The sequence below is a fragment of the Vollenhovia emeryi genome, unplaced genomic scaffold (genome assembly GCF_000949405.1).
Source record: "Vollenhovia emeryi isolate VEMERY1.0 unplaced genomic scaffold, V.emery_V1.0 DF939121.1, whole genome shotgun sequence".
Lineage (NCBI taxonomy): Eukaryota > Metazoa > Arthropoda > Insecta > Hymenoptera > Formicidae > Vollenhovia > Vollenhovia emeryi.
The window spans coordinates 595,100-617,859 of record NW_011967245.1 but is presented as its reverse complement, the minus strand read 5'-3'; the positions used below and the strand labels follow the sequence as shown (position 1 = coordinate 617,859).

General features: G+C 48.8%; 1 protein-coding gene across 1 annotated transcript in view; it reads right to left on the bottom strand.

The window, feature by feature from the left end:
* The window catches only part of LOC105570134 (frizzled-5), a 38,239-nt gene extending 15,985 nt beyond the window's left edge, over nt 1–22,254 (bottom strand). The window contains exon 1 of the mRNA XM_012027101.1: nt 21,452–22,254. The gene's annotated coding sequence lies outside the window, so the exon portion shown is untranslated. The remainder of the gene's footprint in view (nt 1–21,451) is intronic.
* Between the last annotated feature and the right edge of the window lie 506 nt (nt 22,255–22,760).

Below are 22,760 nucleotides of genomic sequence, written 5' to 3'. Positions count from 1 at the left end.
ACAATGCCCACTAATGCCCACTTGGCATTACTTTATCTTATTATCTTATTTTATCTTTTTAATGCCCCACCAAGGCCTAATGCCCAAACTAATGCCCCAAAAAATGCCTAGTAATGCCCAGCAATGCCGCAAATCTGTACACCACAATGCCCTCAGCGGTTTCCCCCTCGTGTTGGTCTCTTTCTAAAGTAACAGTTGGAAGGACAAAGGACGAATCAAGCTAAGCTTAAGCAACGTTGATAAAAATTGGGCCTAAATCGTCAAGTAATAAATACAAGTGAAAAATCGTAATCAGATCAATCGCGTCTTTAGCACTCGTTACCGGCCGCGTGTACGGAGCGCTCGGCGCCCTCTGTAATAACGTTACAACGTTCTGCGAGGAGAATCTCAACTTGATGCACAGCCTCGTAATAATCTCCCGCGGGGTCTGGTAAGCGAGATTGTCATGTCGGGATATCTTTTATCTCCCTATAAAACGACGCGAGGGAGCGAGGGGGCCCTCGCACACACCTCGCGGCCGCAAGTACACGGGGCGTGCACGTTAGGTGCTATCGCGGGGCTGGCCGGTAAACGCGATTCCTTTTGTTCGCGCGCGCTTACAAGGCTGCGCCCCGCACACCTATACACGCACCACAATCGCGCGAGTAAACTGCGGCCGAGAAGGATCACCGATCTCGTCACGCCCCTTTCCCCATCGTTCCACCATCCACCGTCCCCCGCGTCCTTTCCTTCGCTCACACCTTCCGCCTGTGTGTACGCGCGCTAATTAATCAGGGAATGAATTATGGATTCATGCGCTCGCCTAATTGGATCCGTCGCCCCGTGGAGGCGCGAAGCGCTCAGTCCCAGAAAGCGTTCGCTCTTGCGACTCACCTTGGCTCGCGATTGAGAGAAAAGAGAGAGAGAGAGAGGGGGGGAAGGAGGGGGAAGAAAAATGCCTCGCGGTAATCGGAGGCAGAACGGCTCTGTCTGAATCACGTGCCGCTATCGACGTATCGCCATCGAAACGAGATACATATCGCGCGCTGCTCCGAAACTTGGCACTGTACAGCCATCCGCCCCCTTAATGATTTCGTCGTTGGCGCGTTATCGCCGCGATCGACGAGAGTTGTGTTTGTTTCGCGGATAAGTGGCGGGAAGGAACGGTTTCGTCTCGAAAATTAGCAATGAGACGATTCTGTAACGCCGCCTCGCTGATTACGGAATTCGGTCATCGCCCCGGTACGAGTTAATTCCGCCAAAGCCACGCGAGCCGCAAGGTGTGAAGCGAAGCGATCCAGATTCTTTGAGTGGCCCCTCACGATCGTTTGATCGTCACCAGGAACATCGAGTACGTTGGCGAAGACAAAAGTCGGTCGCCGCCCTCGATCCGCCGGGCTCATCCTTCGTTAAAACCGCAACGATGCAGAAAACGCTGGGCCGCGTACCCGAACGTCCGATGGAAACGCTGATAAGGCGTATACCCGCTTTGTCGCGGCTGGACGCTCATAGAAAAGCCCGCTCGCGGCTAACGCGAGATAGCGGGAGAGACGGGAGAAGGCAAGGGCGGTCCTGCGAGAGGCTGTGGAGGATGAACGAGTCGTTGCCACGTTCGCTATTTACTTTTCACGTGCGACGGGCAGCAAAAGCAACGACCATCTCGGCGCGTCTCGACGCTGCGCCGTGGAGAAGCCAGCTGGAACCGGCCGAGCAGTTTTTCCCGGAGGAAGAGAGAGAGAGGGGCCCTCGTCGTCCCGTGGTCGACGAGCGCGAGCGAGACGGGACCTCAAAACCGTAAATCATCGTCCTTACACGCCGCGCGGATGACGGCGCGTGTGGGGAAGCGAGAAAGCAAAGAGAAGCTCGGCGGGGGAAAAAAGAGGAGAGATCGGGAGATAAATGGGTAAACAGGTAGAGACGGGAGATAGGAACGGAGGGGTCAGAGAGATATCCGCTGCTCGTTATGCGGCTGCCTTACCTCCTTCGGATTCTAAATTTCGTATATCCGGGACGATCTGTCGTTCACCTGACATATTGACCCCGAAAGAGGTGCCCCGACACGTCTTTGGGTGCCTTCACGATTATGCGAAACACGCTCGAGGCCACGCGGGATTGACCCGTGGTTCGATCTTCGATTACGTATGCGAGATAACACGACGATTCGGACGATATTTATCGCGGTAGAGAGAGAGAGAGAGATCTGTAGGTATTTGTCATCTCTCTGAATAATTCCAGCGGCTTTGCGAGCTCTCGACACGCGGTGCAACTTTTGCTTACATATAATTTTTTTAACATTAAGAATTATTTGACAACTGTACACGACTAACAATAATTAAGCTTACAATCTACCATAGCTGGCAACGTGTTTTTAACACAGACAATTTATTGCGAAAAATATTACCTCAGCCAGGGTTTGAACCTGGACCTCCCCGGATAAACGAAGATGACAACATTAGTACTGCTTATTGCGATAAATATTACCACATGCCTCAGTGGTCGAATTGGTGAGACGCATAGAGTGTAGGAAAGTCCAGGTTCAAACCCTGGCTGGTAATATTTTTCGCAATAAATTTTCTGTGTTAAAAACGCGTTGCCAGTTATAGTCGATTGTACCTGAGCTTAATTGTAATTTTTTTAATTCTACACGGAGAGAATTTTCTCTTAAAATTTATCCCGAAAATCATGCAATTGTGGGACAACATGGCATTTCGAAGAATTCTATGAGTTTTTTTTTAATTTCACCATACATCCTACCAGTAAAATGTTGTTCAAAATGCCACATTGTCCCGCGATTACGCGATTTTCAGGGTAAGTTTGATGAAAAGAAAATTCTCACCGCGTCAATCTTAAATGTTTCAGAAATTTCACAGTCAGCGATAAACATGGCGTCTGCATTCTTGTCATTAGCGACGACTCGATGCGATATTTCTCAGGGCGACGAATATCTGAAACAGCGGGAATGCGCGTTTGGCAACGTGCCTCGCAGAGGGTATATTCCGCAGAGAGCCCTTAATTAAGATCGCAGCAAAAGCCGATTTATGGCAACGGTCCTTTATGAGTTCTCTTAACGCGTCGAGCGCAGATAAGCGACCGGCTTGGACCGCGTTTCCAAATACTTTGCGAGCAGTCTCGCGCCGCTTAATTACTCGTGAGAATTAAATGGCGTGCCGTAAGTCTCCGCGCGGGCTTAAGTGAAAATCCGAAGTCAAGGTAAGAGGAAAAACGGCAGCGTAACCGTATTATTCTCAAGGAAAATTGTATCCGAGGCCGGGCCTTGTGTTCGTTTTCCGCGCTAAACGTGACTACTTCTTTCCGAGCTATTCGTTACGAATATCGCCTTTAATATTTAACGACGCACTGTGTGAGAGAAGCGCAGGCAACGAACTTCTTACAACTGGTTTCTTGCGAACCCTGCGACCCGGTGGAGAATTTGTTATTTGCGTTGTTCAGCGCGAGTCGTATAAGTTGTTCCTTGTGTGTTTAACTTAAAATTTCAAATTTATTTCAACCATCCGCGATTTACAATTTAATAATAGCGCGAATTTCACGCATTCTGTGCTGAAACTACGACGATTATTAATTATAAACCTTTATTAGTTTCGTTTTTGTATCATATAATAATAAAATGTGTAGATCTGTCTTTGAATTACTTTAACATTTCTGCCAATATTACACGTGCATTCAAAACCTTGATATCGACTCTTTATGTTATATTTGTATTTTATATAAACGAATTATATACAATGGCTCTCTAATCGATGTCATTCTACTTTGCTGTGCTGATTATTTTTCGCGCTTTAGAAAGTCACGGCGCTGCGAGTGTGAATGCCAGTGCAAACGCGTGGGAAGCGCTTTCCACGAGACAAATTGGCGACATTATCGCGACGGCTATCTATGGAATCCGTGAGCGTTACGATGAGAATCTGACCGTTGCGGGAATTTTACAAGCTCGATGAAAGACGAATTACGCGTTAGTTACCGTACCGGGATTTGCGAGCCCGTGAAATTCACGGGAAGTGACTCTTGTAAAATAAATTTAAACGTAACGAAACATACAACGTTGCAATTAATGCGGAATAGAATTAAATCAATTAAGTTAGCAACTGATTAAAAAGTAAATTACGATAGGAGGAGCGTAATAAGAAATATTATAATAATAATTATCGGGGTAATCGTACAGCCAGCGAAGACGAGCGATCGAACGATAAGGCCAAGTTGATTGTGATAACGCTAACGAAAATAACCACGAGAAGGTAAAACGATAGCAAAATATATTGAGTAAGCTGTTGCAAGTTACAGCAAGTTACAGCTACCTGGCAATCACGACTCTATAATTGAACCGGTCTATATCGCGTCTATCCCATCCGACTTTACGTCAATATTGCGGAGGAACCTGGAGGAAGGTCAACACAGTTAAGATACAGTTCGCTCGTTTGAGAGTGTTTGCATTTGTGCCTGTTTGAATTTGAAAATCAATTTCTCCGGTGGCTCACGATTATTATTTCTACGCATCTACAAATGAGACTGGGTCTAAAACCGACGAAAATTCCTGTCCGAGCCACCTTGGTGTCGGAAAAAAATTTGGATAATTGGAACCGAGGCAAATCAATTAATTAATAAGCAATTTAGAGAATGTTAGCTTTGTTTAATTAGATCGCGCATACACATCTCGTTCGACTTTGAGAGAATTCCGAACGGGTAAACCGCTGAGGGCACTGCGGTGTACAGAGAGGAGATTTACGGCATTACTGGACATCGATACACTGAGAAAAATTTCCATCGGATAAACCAATTAAATAGTGTTTTCGATGGTTAATTCTTCCGATTAACTTTGATGATAGTTTTGTCAGTAATTCCGTATGGTAAATCAAAAGAACTGATCTTAATTTATAAAAACAAAACTATCACTTGAAAAGGACCACAAACTATGGTCGAAACGTTGTGAGTTTAAACATAAAAATTTGCCACACATGGTCAAGTGATTCTCTAAAGTTTATAATATATTATCTTATTTTGTAAGATGAAGTAATACCCACTGGGCATACATTAGTAGGCATTGGTGTACGTACATGAATTTGGTCAGCGGTTTACCCCTCGGAGAATTCTGAGTCATTTATATGTAAATGTTAAGTCAATAGCACAATCAAGTATCAATAGACCGAAAACCTTAATATTCCTGCCGTGTCGCTATCAATCACTTAGCGTTAAACCTGGCCACCTCTTCCTACCCCGACTTGTTTAACATGAAATCCTAGGTAAACGCGAGATGAGAATCCAGCGGGCTCGCTCGGCGATAAACGTGCAGCCGGAATGCAGGCCGAAGAATGGCGAGAATCTCTCTTCGTTCGCGGGATTCGCAGCCGGCTCCCGCGCGTTCGACGCCAATGCAAATCGCTACCGATGCATCACGGGGCTGTCAACCGTTCGTTGCGTTCGCGATAAAGTTTCCCCGCTCGTCGTCCGCTTCAACGGGCCCGAGGCCCGGGGAGAAACAGGTCGGGCACGGCCGATACGCAACGCCTGCGTCGTCCCTGTCTAACGTACCTATAACGCGGAGCAAATCCAACGCGTTTACACGGATTATCTACGAGCCAGCGAGATAAAGCGCACAGCGCGACGTCGACGCACGATAATATTTTCGAACGTCCTTCGCCAAATATTGCTCCAACCCGGAAAGATACAGGAAATTCTTAAAATCATTCCTGAGAGACGTTTCAGAAAAATGTAACCATAGGAGCCTGCGACTTATCTATTTACGATTTATAACACACGAAAGAGATAACGGAGATTGTTTTGTGTAATTGATAACATCTCAGCTTTGCACAATTTATCGCGAGTTTACATAGATCGATCACGCGACCGCGTTAAAAATATTAAATTCGCGGTCTTTTCGTCGCGCAGTTTCGGGAGAATTTTCTCTAAGCCAGCCATTTTAAATCTTTTTCCTCCCGTGACACACGTAAGCTACACGGATAATAGGACTTTTTGGCGAGCCGCAGAATTTTAGTAATTACGGAGAAACTTTTCTCTTAAAATTTACGAGTATAAAAAATTTACTAGTATATTTACGTGTTTTACCAGTAAAACGTATGGTCAAATTTCAAAAGAGTCTCGTGCAGTTCTTCAAAATGAATGTTGTTCCACGTTTACGCGAGGTAAACTGTAAGAGAAGATCCTCTCCGCGTAATTATTAAAATTCTGCAGCACAAAAAAAAACGTTACTTGACAATCCAAAGGAAAAGAGGTCAGTGCCCTCACTAGATAGTTAGGTATTGCATGTTTTAAGAATTCTCGCGATACACCGCTTGACAATCTACGCGGGGAGAGAATTTCTTCTTACAATTTATCCTGAAAATCACGTAATCGTGGGACAACCTGACACTCCGCAGAGCTTTTTGAAATTTTACCGTACATTTTACTAGTGGAATGCGTGGTAATACATAAAGTCCTTCAAAATGCCATGTTGTCGCACGATTACATGATTTTCAGGCTAAATGTCAAGAGAAAATTCCAAAGGAAAAACCGCTGACGAAAATCTTGTACCCAGGCATTACTTTATCTTAATATCTTATTTATTTTATCTTATCTTATCTTTAGAATACCCCAGCAAGGCCTAATGCCCAAACTAATGCCCAAAAAATGCCTAGTAATGCCCACCAAGGACGCATATCTGCACACCACTAATGCTCTCTCAGCGGTTCCCCCCTCGGAAAATTATCTCCGTGTAGGTGTCGAAGAAATTCCTACAGGTCGAAAGACCATCGTCGAGTCCACGTGTCGCATTGTTTAATATACCTACGCTGAGAAAAATGCTTTGATTGTATCAAAAAGACATGTATGACAGAATGTATTTTGGTTAAACCAAAGAGAATTTCTAGTTAGTACGATGGGGCTCGATATTTCACAAGCAGAAGTTTGCTAGACTTCACTACACACCTGGTAAATCCTAAAGGAATTCCGATTCGTCCGTTTTCCGACAGACGACTGGTCGAATCTACCCGATGTTTAATCAATGCAGATTCTTTTTCACCGTACGAACTCGTATGCATTAAAATGCGACCTGCGCATTTTGGAAATTTTTTTCTGAAGAATTCGCGCACCTGCGACCGCCACAGGATCGGTATCGTTTGAAAACGACTTGCTCGGACGTAACGGGCAAGTACGTCGTTATTTTGCGCTGCGTTTAAGGAAACGGTGGCTTTTTCGCGCGGACAAGACGAGGACAAGAGAGGCCGGCGTTTCCTCGGACCCGCGCATACGTATGCACGAGCGCGAACGCGACCGGAATTATTTGCACATCGCGTACCACGAGAAATCTTACTTCGGTCGCGAGCACCGCGATCGCAAACTCGCCCGGCGGAGGATTAATTAATCGCGGATAAAACAAAGCGCGCCCCGTCGAGAGCAGGCGCGCGATGACCAATAGGGAGTGCGCCCGAGTAGCTTCCGACATTGCCGCTTCTTGTTCCGCGGCTTCTACGAGGAAACTAATTAAGACTCGGTTACGTTGTGCATTTGCTTCCACGAAGGGCGTGTCGTCGATCAACACGGCGCGAGCTGCTTGTTACGTAAATATGGTCTAGTTAAACATAAACTTGAAATTTAGCGGAAACGCCGCGGTCGCTCTTCCCCAACGAGGGGAGCGTTTAATTAAATAATAAATAAAGACGGTTATTATGAGGGAACCTACGCGGGAAAAATTCAGTCGCCTGTAAAAACTTCGCAATCGCGCCTCTGGCGAAACTACGAGTCAGGGATCTTCGTAATTTGGCAAAGACGTGAATATTTCATTGCGTCCAGTTCATTTTTTTCCCCTTCCGACGGAAGAAAGATAATTTATAAGGAGATGTTCCGGGGAAACGTACGCCTGATTAAACTTTCGGCAATAAAGGAAAAAAAAAAGAAACCGCGCGAGACGGCAAGAAATCTTATGGCGCAACCACGACGACGTTCCACGTCGTCGGCACTCGGTCGATAGTCACACCACCATCAGCGTAACCACCACCTCCACCGCCTGGCATTACCACCACCGACGTGCAGCCCACCCGTCGTAGGGTTCACCCTTGAAAGAGCTTTCCAAGGGTGATGTTGCTATCGACCCAACCTCGCCTCCCGCGAGAGCTGTATGCTAAATTTTCTGAATCAATGTAACCAGCCTCGAACACGGTTGTAATCTAAATTACGATTACCCGAAAAGTCCGTACACTCCACTCTCGCCGACGCTGATTACGCCCGCCTTGAAAGCTTTTCGTTATCTCGCGAACGATTATTATTGAGCGCGTGTAATTATTACGCCGAGAGGATGGTTGTACCGTACGTGTAGGTAAAACTTGCCAGGCTGAAACGAGCACGAACTCCTACCGGAGTTTGCGTGAATTTCTCTACGTAGTGCTGTGCGTAGTTTGCGGAATGGAGTACAATTAAATAGAGCAAGAATTCATTTTGCCTCTTAAGCGGCCGTAAAATGTTGCTACGACTTGGAGACCGAATTATAGAACACGTCACACGGATGCCCGTGGTTGATTTGATTTGCATTTCTTCGGTCGCCTATCGTTAAGCTTGCATCCCTGCACACTTTTCTTCATCGCGCGTATTGTACTCGGCCGTTTCCTTTCTTTAATAGCGAAAAGAAAAGTTCTTGATTTTAATTCACAGCGTAGCGTCGTTAAAGTGTCTTTTAAAGCTGTAATTTATAAAATTACCTCGCGGCGATTACGCGAACATTCTATTACCGTGCGTTACATGCCTTAAACTACAGGTTGCACGGAGAAAAGCGAGCAAAATCTCGCGCGACAAAATCGCATCTGCCCATGCATTACGCGTCCCGACGAAACAACAAAGTTATGATTTCACGGCACGCGATCAAACTCCTCCGTCGTCTCTTTTCCGTTGTTCCCGCGAATAATCACATGGAACAGTCGACACTCGCGAGAAAGTTTCCTCTCGAAATGACGCGCAAGATAATTAATTGTCACAAAACTCGTGATCATCACTGCAAAAATCTCAATCAATTCGCGCGCGCGTATCTGGAGAACAAAGGTATGTACATTGCTTTTTATCGCATACGTGAACGCGGCGTCCCTTTTTCATGCTTTGTTTCTAACCGATCGTAAAGATAAAACGTAGCAGCACATTCATGCTTTATTCCATCTCCCACGTATGTATACCGGTACGGCCGGTCGTGCATTGATAATATTGTATATTTTATTCCCCCCTTTTCCTATACTCTATTTTTATACCTCCCTCGTCCTCTCGCGCGTCTGAATACCGTTTCCTCTCGGTAAATCAGGCAGCCCCGCGGCGTGAGAGACGACACTTTGTTCCTTTATTCGTGAAGCGCGTCGCTTCGTGGAACGGGCAGACCCGCAGATTCCCGGGCGAAGACTCACAATCGGGGATCTCGCGGCGACCCACGGGGGTCTCGCGACCTCCCGAGAGGGGGACCTTCGGCGTTTCGATGCAGATTCCTGCGGTAGCCCCCGCGGTGAGGGGGAGGTGGAGGGAAGAAGGTAGAGACGACTGGACGAGGCGAGGGAGGCCTCGGGACGACGGAGACGCTAACCGAATCCCTCCCTTCGTTTCCTCCGGTGTTAATTTGCACGACGAATGAGAGGCCGGTGTTCGTCTTCGTCGGCGGCGACGCGCGGCTGCTACGTGGATTCGCGATTCCGCGAAAATGTGCAGCCCACACGCGCATTAGCGAAACGCACGAATTACGCGCGGTTGCTCAATTAGGATGGGAAGCGGCGGTCTCTCTCTCTCCCACGTGGGCTCTCATTTCGCGGCGTAGGAAATGCGGAGGTGGTGCCCCGCGGATGTCGGGCGCCACGTGGGGACTGGTTGAACCTACACGGGGGTTACCGTTAAAACCCGGATTATCTTAATTTATATGTAAGCCTTTCGTGCGCTCGCGAATGCTCGCGCATTTAGCGCCGTGGGTGCCCGTTAAGGGGATGCTGGGGCGATTCTGCACTTTTGGCACCTTTTGCTCCTAGAAGTGTCAACTCGTGAAAACATTTGCGTAATATACAAATTATGTGGCTTTTGTGTCCGAACCGACAGTGTTCCACTATTCAGATTAAGTGAAAGAACAGCATGGTGTCGTTGAAATTAAGTTTAGGAGCTTAACAAGAAGTCTACGGGTTACCTAACCTATAACTTATTCAAGTGAATAGATTTTTTGTTAGGCTTCTAAACTTAATTTCGATGATACCGCGCTGTTCTTTCACTTAATCTGAACAGTGGGACTGTCGGTCTGCACACAAAAGCCACACGATTTGTATATTATACAAATGTTTTCACGAATCGACAGTTCTAGGAGCAAAAGGTGCCAAAAGTGCAGAATCGCTCTAGCAGTCCCTTAAATCCCGTGCCATTTATTGAAACGTTCACGAGCCAACTAATTTTTAGTGCACTGTGGAGGAGCCGCCGGGCAAAAAGGGGGATTAATTTCTCCGATTCTACGGCGACCGGATGTGAAAGAAGTTAACGATTGCATTAGCGCGCGCGTGCACTCTCGATTTGGCGAATCCCGGCCGATCCTGGACGCCTCAACTTTTTCTACGTGTTACGGCTAATAGTGTAACGTGGATACAGGCACGACGAATCGCTAACTGGCAGTTTCAGCCCGATGAAACTGCGGTTGGCGAAACCGATTTGTACCGGCGAGCGAAGAGACTCATGCGCGGTTCCCCCGCGCATTGTCTCGCTCCACGCTGGCGCTTTGTGAGGTAAACAATGCCCGTGGGCTGCCCCGAATCGGCGATAAATCCTTCCTAATGGCGCTTTCTTCCGGCCAGCGCGACAAGGCATGCGCGAGACCACGTTTCCCCCGGGGCGCGCCGAAAAAAAAGAGACACGCGAGACGAGCCGCCCCTCCCGGTTTAAATGAGATGAGGAATCGCGGCAGCGCAAGTCCGGCCGCTAACGATAACGCGGACCGGTTTAACGACGACGTAATTGTTATGTGGAAACCGCGGTTTTAACGGCGACGCGTGTGGCTCGTTTTCGCGCGACGGGATTATCGGAAAATACTGGATCCAACGTAAAACCGGTTCGCATCTCCGGAAGCTTATTATTAAAATCACGTCCTCGGCGATCTCGGACATCGCGGCGCTTATTAAATAACGAAGTCTGTCATTCCTTCTAATTGCCGCGCAACCTATTTTTCAACATTCTATCGTTATTTTTCAACTTTGAGTACGTGGACGCGTAGACGGAAATACTCATCTTGACTGAGAACTCCAGTGGAACAATGAGCGGATATAATATATACACAGTCTGATTTAATGATAAGCATAATAAAATGCAAAACCAGGTGGATCCTTGACATCTGTCCATCCTGTATATTAATCAACTAAACCGAAATATGTACATGTACTATACAGCTAAGAATAAACTTGTTACATTTATGAAGCAAAGTTATAGACAAAAAATTATATACAAATTGCAAATAAAGGTGGCAAAAATATATCTGCCGTACAATAAGGCAATGGCAGGGAAGAAAGGAGAGATCGACAAAAATCCCTCGTTATCCCATTATAATCTGTACACAGAGCGACTACAATTAGGGTTGATGCCACAACGAGCAGTTTGTCGCAAAGATTCGATCCGTAAACCTGTAGTTAGTGAATAAGTGATGTTGTAGCGAGGATGCACCCGCACGCGCGAGTGAACGCACGCACGCACGCACGCACGCACGCACGCACACGCGTATCGCGGTTTCACCTGCCCCGACGCGAGGAGGAACGCGAGACAAAGGGAGGGTGTCGCTTTCGCTCCTTCTCGTTTCTCCGTTTAAACCGTGACGAACAGCCGCAGAAGCGTGGACGGGGAGGCGGGGAAGGGAGGAAGCGGGGAGGAAACAGGCGGCTCGGAAGTGGGCTCGGCGCGCGCGGATTCTCTCGTAAAACGCTGGCGGCGGTAAACTGCGGAGGGGGAACGGGGCGAAAAAATCCGGTGGAGCGGGACTACGCTCGTTGAGCTTTTCCGCGAAACAACGGGAACGGAAACACCGTGGCGGACGCGCGTAATGCGCGAAAATAATTGCGTTTAACCTCCGCGGCGCGGAAAAATCCGCGTCCGTCAACGGCACCCGTGAAGAATGCCGGAGACAAGCTCGCGCGGTGGAAATTGCGCATTCCCGTGGCTTCCGAGTGTCGTTCGGGTGTCCCGTCGACTCGACCCCTCGACGTATCTTGCCGATCTTATCCGACGATGTCGCGCGGAAATTTCGCGCCGAGGAAAAGTATCGCGAGGGAACGGGGGATTAAGAGAGTGTTAACAGATTGCGGGAACGTACGGCTGACGAATCGTAGGTTCTCAAATATTGGATTTGGCAGACGACGATATCTCCGCTATCGCTACTCCGCGTCTCTTATCGGCAGGTTCATTTTATCGTCGAATCTCCAGCGCGCGAACTTTAGATGTTTATAAGCGGTATATTATTCGCGAGAGAAGAGAACCGTAAGAACTGTTTGAACCGAGGGGGAAACCGCTGACCAAAATCTTGTACATCAATGCCCACTAATGTCCAGTGGGCATTACTTTATCTTATTTATCTCATTTTATCTTTATAACGCCCAAACTAATGCCCAAAAAATGACTAGTGATGCCCAGTAATGCCGCAAATCTGTACACCGCAGTGCCCTCAGCGGTTTCCTCCTCGGTTTGAACTTGTCAGAGGATAACTCTCGATGACAGTATTTCATTTAAGCGGCGTACATTCTGTGTCTATTTAGGTATTGATTGTTCTTATTCGTAATCTAAATTTTTACATTGTTAAGTTTTCGTAGCACCAAATATCATTTTTTGATCCTAGCCTCACTGAGGATGACCCGAAAATGAGTCGAAACGTTTGGATATTAATTAATAAAATGATTAAAAAGTTCCACATTGGATAATTTCGCACGGCCGTCTGCGGACGGCCCGCACTGGCCCTTTCTCCCTACCTTACTATATTATTCTCTCTCTCTCTCTCTCTCTGCAACATCTTCCTGTATACTACCTTTGTTCTTATATTTCTATACATTTTTCTATGTATATTCAAAGTTTTTGTTACACTTTTCACCACATTCATTATACAAAAGTTCTTTCTCACTCGTAATTAGTTTTCCGGTGTAGCTTGTCTGACGCTTTAAGGAACTTGTCCCAGAGCTCTTTATTTAATAAATAAAGATTCTATTCTATTCTCTCTCTCTCTCTCTCTCTCTCTCTCTCTTTCACCTTTATACAGATTTTTCACATTAAATCTGTAAAGATTTTTCACAGACGGTTGCGATGCTGACGTGAGTCATACCGCAGATACAAATGCAAATGCGTGAGTTGCCGCATAGCGAACTGGAATGACGAAACGATAAAGTCACCACAAAAGGCACGCGTGCATTGCCATAACGCATTACAGGCGCGCATTGTCGCCTCTGTAGCGTCTTTCGTTGTCTAATTTTTCCGTAATAATAAAATTTCTTTGACAGAAGCTGTTCATCCCAGCGGGGACATTCGTATATATTCGCTCAATTGTTAAAATATCAAACAACGTTCACGTTTCACGTTTCTCTCTGTTAATCCACATTTTTGGAATAAATGAATGTCAATATTAAGAGCAATCGTGGCGCATTTTAACGAGCCATTTCGATAAATTACCACGTCGCGGTCGGAGAAGTATACGGATTCGATGTTGCCCGCGAAAGTACAACGCGTTCTATCATTCGTGAGCGAAACGGGCCAAGTTTCGTCGTAAATAACAATGTTTCTCGAGAGCGCGAAAACACGACAATGGCGCTCTTTTCCTAATGCTCCTCATCCAGATTGCCAGGCCCGCGATATAACGCAGCAGAGCCGCAAACTTTTGTCGAGCATCCGAAATAAAAAAAAAAGAGGAAGAACGAAAACCAGGAGCGCGCAGTCGACGGCGCAGATTTAACCTCTCCCTTTCTTCTACCCAGGGCCTCTGTAAACATTTTCTTTCTCTCATTAAGCCCCCCCGTCTTTTCACGGCTCCGGATCGCCTCCGCCATTCACGCATTTTTTTAGGCGCCGGGGCCCGACTCTCGAGCGCGTCGAAAAGCCGCCGGAGCCTCCGCGAATCCATTTGCAAAACGGACGCGTCCTCCAGCATCGCGGGGGCCGCAACGTCGAGTGTGCCAGAGTACACTTTTGACAAAGCGGACAAAGCGAGTCGGGCGAAATGTATTCTCGCCCGCCAGCGTCGAGAGATCCGCGTGTCTCCCGCGAGACGCGCGTATGTTTCGTGCACTCTCGATCGATCACGCCGTCGGGGGATGCTATAAACCGGGGACGAGGTTAACGTACGATTGAAGGCAGGAAGACGCGTCAGTCCTTAAGCATACAAATACTTTACCGAAAATAAAATTGTACAAAGCAACCGACATCTCACGCCGAAGTCTGTAAACGTGCTAGAAGCAAAACGAGACCAAGTTTTACATTAACAATCGCGTAAAGGAGCATTTACCGATTAAATAATCGTCCGGTCCGAGGTACAGGAACAATTTGGAAATAAAAGGGGACCGCAACGGGGCGTAGCCCCCTCCCCGATCTCGTTAATGATTTATAGTCTCTTCCAGCGGGAGCGCTAGTCTATAAAATCGCTCTATGCGGCTTAACGCCTTGTCGCCCTAAAGCCCCAACCCTCCCCCGACGGAGCGCCCGTAAAGTAATCGCGCGGTGCCGAGGAGCAAATTGTATCGTTTTTCGATGTTAAGCGCTCGACCCGGTTCCATCCCGTTTATCCGAAGCCGGCGCGCGTCCGCGACATAATTCACCTTCTCGCCGGCATTCGGAACGAGTCAATTATAGCGCGTTCTAATTACGCCGGCTATGCGGCAGCCTCGCCCGAGAGAGTAGTAAAAGAACCCAAACGGGCGCTAAAATATCCGAAAGGTTCGCGAGAGAGAGAGAGAGAGAGAGAGAGGGGGGGGATCGCGGCCCCCTCGCCCGTACAGACGTCTTCCACCTGCGCGGGACGATATATCACTACAAACGAGAGAACTCGGTCTTTTTATTGCCTCGCCAGGCGACGATCGTGGCGCACGAACAAAACGAGTCCGCGGGGTAATTATCGTCGTCCATAAGTGTCGCTGCTCTCGCGGGGCTTTCAATCTTATCCTTAACGGAAGCTGCTTTATATCTTTCTCGTTCTGGCCTTGTACGTACGTAGACGTACGCGAAACGCCGCGCGGTATTATACGTCCCTCCCCACGCGGTTCTCGCGGAACTAGTAGAGCAAACCGAATCTGCCGCCACTTCGAAAAAGTGTCTTACTAACACGCAGGCAGATCTCCAAGTGTCGCGCCAAACACTTCTCGCTAGGCTTTGTATCCGTTGGAAAATTGTCAAGTTTGCAAAACTTCTGTAGCAGCAACATTGTATTACCTTCTGGACAGTTTAGGCCTCGTGACTGAGGCCCGGCTTCACCAAACGTCGCTCAACTTTAATCTTGTTGTCAGTTTAATTCATGTTTGTCTCTTTCTAGAGTAAAGGCCCGTGTACACGATGCTAGAACCTGGTCCAAGTTCTAGTTTCCGGAAATGTGTAGTCAATCAGCTTGCAGCTATTCCATAAAAGCTGCAAGTTGATTGGCTGCACATTTCTCGGAACTAGAACTTCGACCAAGTTCTAGCATCGTGGACACAGGCCTGGACAGTTGGCAGGAGACAAAGAACGAATTAAGCTAAGCTTAAAGTTAAGCGACGTTGGCGAAACCGGACCCAATGCTCGTTTCTACCAACGCAGATTAGCTTCAATCTCGGCTTAAATCACTTTTTATCTTCTTCTAATTTTCGAAACTAGAGTCTGTCTCTGTTATTTAAATTGATTAAGTACAGAACATATGTGATTTCGCTGGTTATTTGCGTTGGTTATTTCTGCACATATCTCGGTTATTTTTTCGTACCTAGAAAATTGTTGCTGCAGTTGCAGGATCTTTTTTTTTTGAGCGCGCCGATGATCCCGGCCTGGCGAAGCTTCGAGTTATATGTTTTCCCCAAAACGCACGACAGATCGTTCGTTGACGTCGCGTTTAACATGTTTGTTTACGCAGGTAATACCTATCGCTGGGGAATCTTAACGAGATCCGCGCGGCTCGGAGCACATTCCGAAATTGCACGACTTCGGTCGAAGATTAAACCCGCGACCTGCGCGTAACGAAACAGTCGAGAGTCACGCGAGCCTCGGGTAAACGATAAGATAGCATCGCGCCAGGCAACGATCGGATCGGGGCGATTGTCCTAAACGCGGCCAAGAATATTCGAGGATTTTCCGTTATGGCGATGTGGAATTTCTATATCGAGGGTTTTGCGGAAACTTCGTCGAGGGTTTTACGACGGTATAAGCAACGATGCTGCGATATGCTCGGAATATCGATACTTTTGCTTCGATATTCCGATACTTTGGGAATGTTCTGATATTTTAAAAGTATAATCTATCAATATTGTAGAGAGAGCGAGGGGGGGGGGAGGAAGAGAGGAGGAAAGAAGGCGGGATCTTAATATCGAGTGTATGCTACGATACACGACATAAAAGAACAACGATCTGCTTTCTCTCAAGCGAGATATAAATTATTGATACATCGCAATCCTCTTCGAGTATCTTCGAATCTACTATTATTATTACCATGTTCTTCCTCGTCTTCGAATTCTCTCTCCAAAGGCCGGTAATTTAAGAGGCCGGTTTGATAAGCGTCAATATTAGGGGACATTGATATTTATCGTATGCGCATATACACAATACGTTCCTTCGATATTCATATCGGTCTCGATCTCTCCGCCGCGGTGTATTCGTGCGGGAGGCTAGGGTAAACGAAACTAGCAACGTCGACGGCTACCCGGCGGAAGATTTGCGATGCAAATATGTACGATGTGTCCGCGGCGGGCGTAATTAGGCGTTACGACGCCGCGGCGAGTCGGCGGCACCTTTTCGGCTCCCTACGGCGAACTTACAAAGCGGCGCCCGGCGTCGTCCTTATCGCCGCTTGTAAATACCCGATTCGTCCGCGCTGGGAAAATTAAGGCGCGATAAAGCGCCCGGGCCGGTATCGCGCGCCAAATCCGAGCCGCGCGGAGCGGAAGATCCGAGGGAGAAACCGCTGAGGGCATCGTGGTGTACAGATTTGTGGCATTACTAGGCTTTTTGGGCATTGGTTTGGGCATTAGGCCTTGCTGGGGCATTATAAAGATAAGATAAGAAGATAAAGTAATGCCCACTGGGCATTAGTGGGCATTGGTGTACAAGATTTTGGTAAGCAGTTTTCCTCTCGGGAACATCCGAGGGGGAAACCGCTGGGGCCATTGTGACGTACAGATTTGCGGCATTTTTGGGGCATTACGCTTTGCTGGGACATTATTAAGATAAACTAAGATAAAGTAGGTTAAAATAAGATAGAACAAGATAATAAAATAAAGTAATGCCCACTGGGCATTAGTGGACATCGGTGTACAAGATTTTGGTCAGCGGTTTCCCCCTCGGGAACATCTATTCGCGCGCGAAAAATACGCGGGGCGGGCGCCGCTCGTAAATAGCGCCCGCCCCGCCCGCTCGCGTGCGCACGTGCGTGTGTACGCGGCGCAAATTTAACGAGAGCGCCGCGCCGGAAGCTACGCGCGCGCGATAATCGTAAAAAAGCCCGACAGATAAACCTTGCGGATGCGGCTTCGCGGCGCTTCCTTCCTACCCGCGGATCGCGTCCCGCGGGGCGTGGGCGAGCGCCCGAGAATGAAACGAGCGCTCCGTCGCTCGCGCGAGAGAGTCCGACTTTTTCCCTCGCGGTTCACGCTCGCGTCCGCAGCGTGCGCGCTTTCGCGCGGATCCCCTCGCGCGGACACGCCCCGAAACAAACGCGATCGCCGAGCCCGAGAGCTTATTCTACAACGGACGCAAAACGCAGGACGCTGAAATCGATCGATCACAGTCAAATGTGAGAAGAATGACCGACCGCCACTGGCCGATTTCTTGCGTTGCGGCTTAGCGTCTTGCGTTTTGCGTCCGTTGTAGAAACAAGCTCAACCGACGACGCGCTCGCGCGACTTCGCGTATCGTCGCAACGGTAGTGAATCCTACACTTTGGCATGGCGTTCCATCCGCACGCGTGTACATACCGTGACACGGCAATGACACGGTACGAGCGACACCATGGTGTAAAGATACAAGGTGAAACAATGAAACGAGCGCTCCGGTTTCCCCGATTGGTTGGCACTGCGCATCCATCAGATGCGCAGTGTCAACCAATCAGAAGTGGCCCGAACTACCGAACTGACCGATCAGAAATTTGCATCGACCTTCAAACTGCACATCGTTGCAGGAAGAACCAAAATGAACAATTTCCCCCAAAAATTGGTTACGCGCGCAATGTTTCACCTTGTATCCTTAAGCCTATCACACAATGCCAGGCAACAGGCGACAGGAACAGGGAATAGAATTTCTGACGCGTTGGATTGGTTGGTAGAAAATATCTGACGAATCCAACGCGTCAAAAATTCTATTCTCTATTCCTATTGCCTGTTGCCTGGCATTGTGTGATAGGCTTTACACCATGAGCGACACCGCAGCCTCCTTTCGGAAATCCAGCACGAACGTGCGCGTGTTTCCACTTAACGAGGCAATGTGTCTCTCGAAACTAGCATGCGCCTCTCGAGGAAGAAGCGGTACGCTGACTAAGCTGGCGAGTTGTTTAGAGGAAAACACACGATTAACACGTTGCCCGTCGCAGCGGTCGTCCGTTACTGGTGTCTGACTTTTCAATGGCTTTTCAGCGGCCGATGGTGAAGTCAGTGTATTAGCGGCGCTATTGAGTCTCTTTGGAACGTATGTACCAAGTGTCATCTAATTTTGAATGATGGACCTTGAAGTAAATAATGGAGTAGAAACGAGCGCGACAACAAATAATTTCTGTTTCCAGTCCTATCGCGCAACACGTGCTGTTTAATCAATCATACAATTGCTTGCGATAATGAAAATTCTACTGTGGGCATACGCGGTAAAATACACGAAACTCGCCGGGCTTCTACTCGACGTTTTAGCAGATTGTTTGCTGCAAAACATGTTTGTACACCGAGAGAACTTTCTTTCGAAATTTATTCTGGAAATATTGCAATCGTGGCACAACACGGCATTTCAAAGAATTGCATGAGAGTTTTTTTTGAAATTTTACCATACATATTTCACTAGTAATTATACTCAGTGCACATTTACTGGTGAAATGTACGGCAAACTTTCGAAAAACTCTCATAAAGTTGTTGAAAATGCCGCGTTGTACCGCGATTACACGATTTTCCGGGTAAATCTTGCCTCAAAAAATGCCCAGTAATGCCGCAAATCTGTACACCACAATACTCTCAGCGGTTTCTCCCTCGATTTGGACGTTGAAAACCTGCCATCTCGCGTTAGAAGTCTATCTCATAATAGGCAACATTCGTCTATGATCGCGCGCGGTACGCAACGTACGCGTTTCGCCGATATGAACCTCCGCGACGCGGACTCCGAGGCGCAGAAAGCGCAGCAGATTCGTACAATCAGCCGGGATATTAAGCAAATAAGCATCCGCCGTCCCGCGGGATAACAATGATTGCACTGCATTAAGCCCTCCCGGTGTGTACGCGTCCGATAAATCATAACGCGTCTAGCCGCGAATCGCGGCGCATCCTGTCTGCGAATTTATGCGAGTCGACTCCGAGAGCGTATTAAGACATTTCGGCCCCGAAATGTCTCCGTTGCGTACGAGCGCACACGGAAAGAACAATGTAGCTGCTGTAGCTAAAACTTAGCAAAATAGGGACAGCTAATAGTTTTAGTTGTGGTAGCTCAATATTTTGCTACGACGGCAAACCGTTTGCTGTCGCACCTAATACAATAGGCACAGTAGCAAAATATTGAGCTATCACAACTAAAATATTAGCTGTCCCTATTTTGCTAAGTTTTAGCTACAGCAGCTACATTGTTTTTTCCGTGCAGGCCTCGTTAAAAACGTGTCGCGTATCGCGGGAGCCCCCTGAGTCTACACCCCCTGAAAGGATTTCTGTACACCAAAAGATATTCTCGACGCATTTACGCTTCTCGCAATCTCATTTAGTATAAAAATAGGACAATATCAAAATAAGATCAATAATTCTTATTCTCCTCTAGCGAATTAAAAACCGATTGACTTATTATATTGAAACAAGAGTAACTTGTATTCCTGCGTTTAGAATAAATTTTCCCCCCGTCGTACAACGCACGAAGTTGGCGCCGCGATATTCGACAAAAGACGATATCCATTTTATTCTAGATTTTACAATTTTTCATTTGAGATTAAAATATTCCTTTCTCTAGAATAAACACGACTGGCGCTACGTCGATCCTATTTTATGATATCTTCAAGTGTAATAGCATTGGATCCGGAAATTTTCTCCTTCGCGTTCTTATCTCTCTTGAAATTTGAACCGAAACGACTCTATAGCTGAAACGTTTACTGACAATTAAATTATTCTTTCAAAATCCGCATGGCGTCTCAAAATCCTTCACCGGTCCTAATTGTTACTAATTCCATCGTCCATCACTTTCACGGTTTCTTTCAGTCTCACGTTTTCTTGTTTCAAGCATTGAAAAAAAGATGACGAGCAAGTCGAACCGAGATCGAAGTCAATCTATGCCGGTTGAAAATGGACGTCGGCGCGTATGTATTTCCGTCGGGAGGATTATCTCCGATTTCACGCACTCCTCTCTGAAAACTGCCCGGTCGACTTTCGACGACAGCTGTTCGTTGCAATCTGTCTAGTTTCTCCGACTTTGCTCCCCGACAGCCAGGCCGGAGCGCAATCTCGTACGGAGCGCGCGAAACATTTGCCGACCATCAATTTTTCACATCGCGTTCGAAACAGCGGCGGATCGCTCAATTTTTCACAATTAATCTGCCGAGTGAAGGTTATCGAACTCGACGGGAGGACCCTCGTTTAACGCAACGCGCGGATTCTCCGCGCGCGGCTCTCTCGGCCGCGGAGACTTTCCGCCGGTGTGGATTTGCATGGGGAGAGGACGGAACGGCAACGGCGGCGGCGTCGTCGTCCTCGCTGGTAGAGAGCGGACTCGCAATCAAGATCCGTCCGGACCGAATCCGGAGAAACGACGTGTTCTCTCTCTCTCTCTCTCTTTCTTGCTCTCTCCCTCGGGTCCGCCTTTGCGCGAACGAGAAGCAGCGCGGAGGATGAGGACAGGAGGCCGTGGAATATACGCCGCGCGCTCGTTGAATGCTCGTTTGCAGCATTCGCCGGGGGAGCCGACGGAGAGAGAAGCGGAAAAGAGCCGAGAGGGGCGGAGGAGAAAGTCTCGTCCGAGAGCGGGACGCAGCGGAGGAAGAAGCGCGGAGAGGAAGAGGACGCGAGGGGTTCGGTTCGGCGGGCCGAGACCCGCTGGTCAATGAGAGAGAGAGAGAGAGAGAGAGCCGCGGCCGAGCAACCCTCCTCGAAAACAAAGCCGGGATTCTCACCTTGATTTATCGCGTACTCCCGCTGCGTTTACTCCAAACTCCTACAACCGCGAGCCGGTCGCAGTCGCCTGCGTCCGCCTAGTAGCCCCGCAGTCTCGCCCCGGCGAGAATTAATCCATTGTCCCTCGTGTCCTGATAAAAACGCGCGCCCGATGCCGACGCGCCGCGCGTATAAAACGGCGCTCACAGTCCCGACGATGAAGCCGAGCCCGGTCGGTCGGTCGGTCGTTCGTTCGTTCGTTCGGCCCCGGCAGTCACTTGCCGCGCGCCGCCGAGCAGAGGCGATCGAGAACAACACTAAATCAGATCCGTAAACATGAGGCGGCGGCGGCGGTTACGTACGCGCGCGCACATGGGAACGTCGCTGTGCTCGCGCGCGCACACACCACGGCCGTGCTGCGCCGGTGTTTTACTCCGAAACTCGCGGCTCGCGCACAGGCACACAAACGGGGCGGTTTCTCCAAATATTTCGTTGTACGCTGGAGCCCGGCGTCGCGACGGCGGGCGGGCGCACGCTCGCTCGCTCGCTCGCTCGCTGCACGGAATGACGAGAGAGCGACGAAAGAAAGAGGAGCGCGCAGCGCGGAGGGAGACGCGCCGCGATCCCACCACGGCAACGGACACGGACACACTGGCTCCGGGGAGGACGCGAAGTTCGTCGCGAACGCGAGCGAGGAGACACGAAAGAGAGAGAGAGAGAGAGAGAGCGCGCGCGCGCGGCCGACGCGGTGGGGGAAGCGACGGAGCCGACGGTCGGAGCCTCGTGCGTTTCCGCCGCCTCTCGGCCGCGCCGGCTACCGGCCCCTCGGTTTCCCCTACCAGCGCCCGCTCCGCTGGTACACGCCGGCGAACCGCGCGGCGTCGTGCATCTCTCGTCCCTCGGACGCTTCCACGGCCGCCGCGACTCGACTCGAGTCGACTCGACTTCGACTCCGTTTAACCATGCACGCACGCACGCTCGCACGCGCGCGTATACGTGTGCGCGCGCGCGCTCGCGAGGAGTTGCACCTCGGCGCGCCGCGCACCTGCGTATGTGTGTGTGTGCACGTGTGCGTGCACACGATGCGGAACGCGCGATGCGATGCGCGTCGAGCCCCCCTGATGTATCTGCCGTGGCCACACACCACACGCGCGCCATGACGTCACACGGACGCCGTGTGGCGTGGATAACGAGAGACGGCCGGCAGAATCCCCTCCCCCTTCCTCTTTCTCCCCGCTGACCCCTTCCTGCTCCGCGGGATTCACGACCATTTGTTATCGGTCCACGATTCTCCGCTCTCTTCTCTCTCTCTCTCTCTCCCTCTCTCGA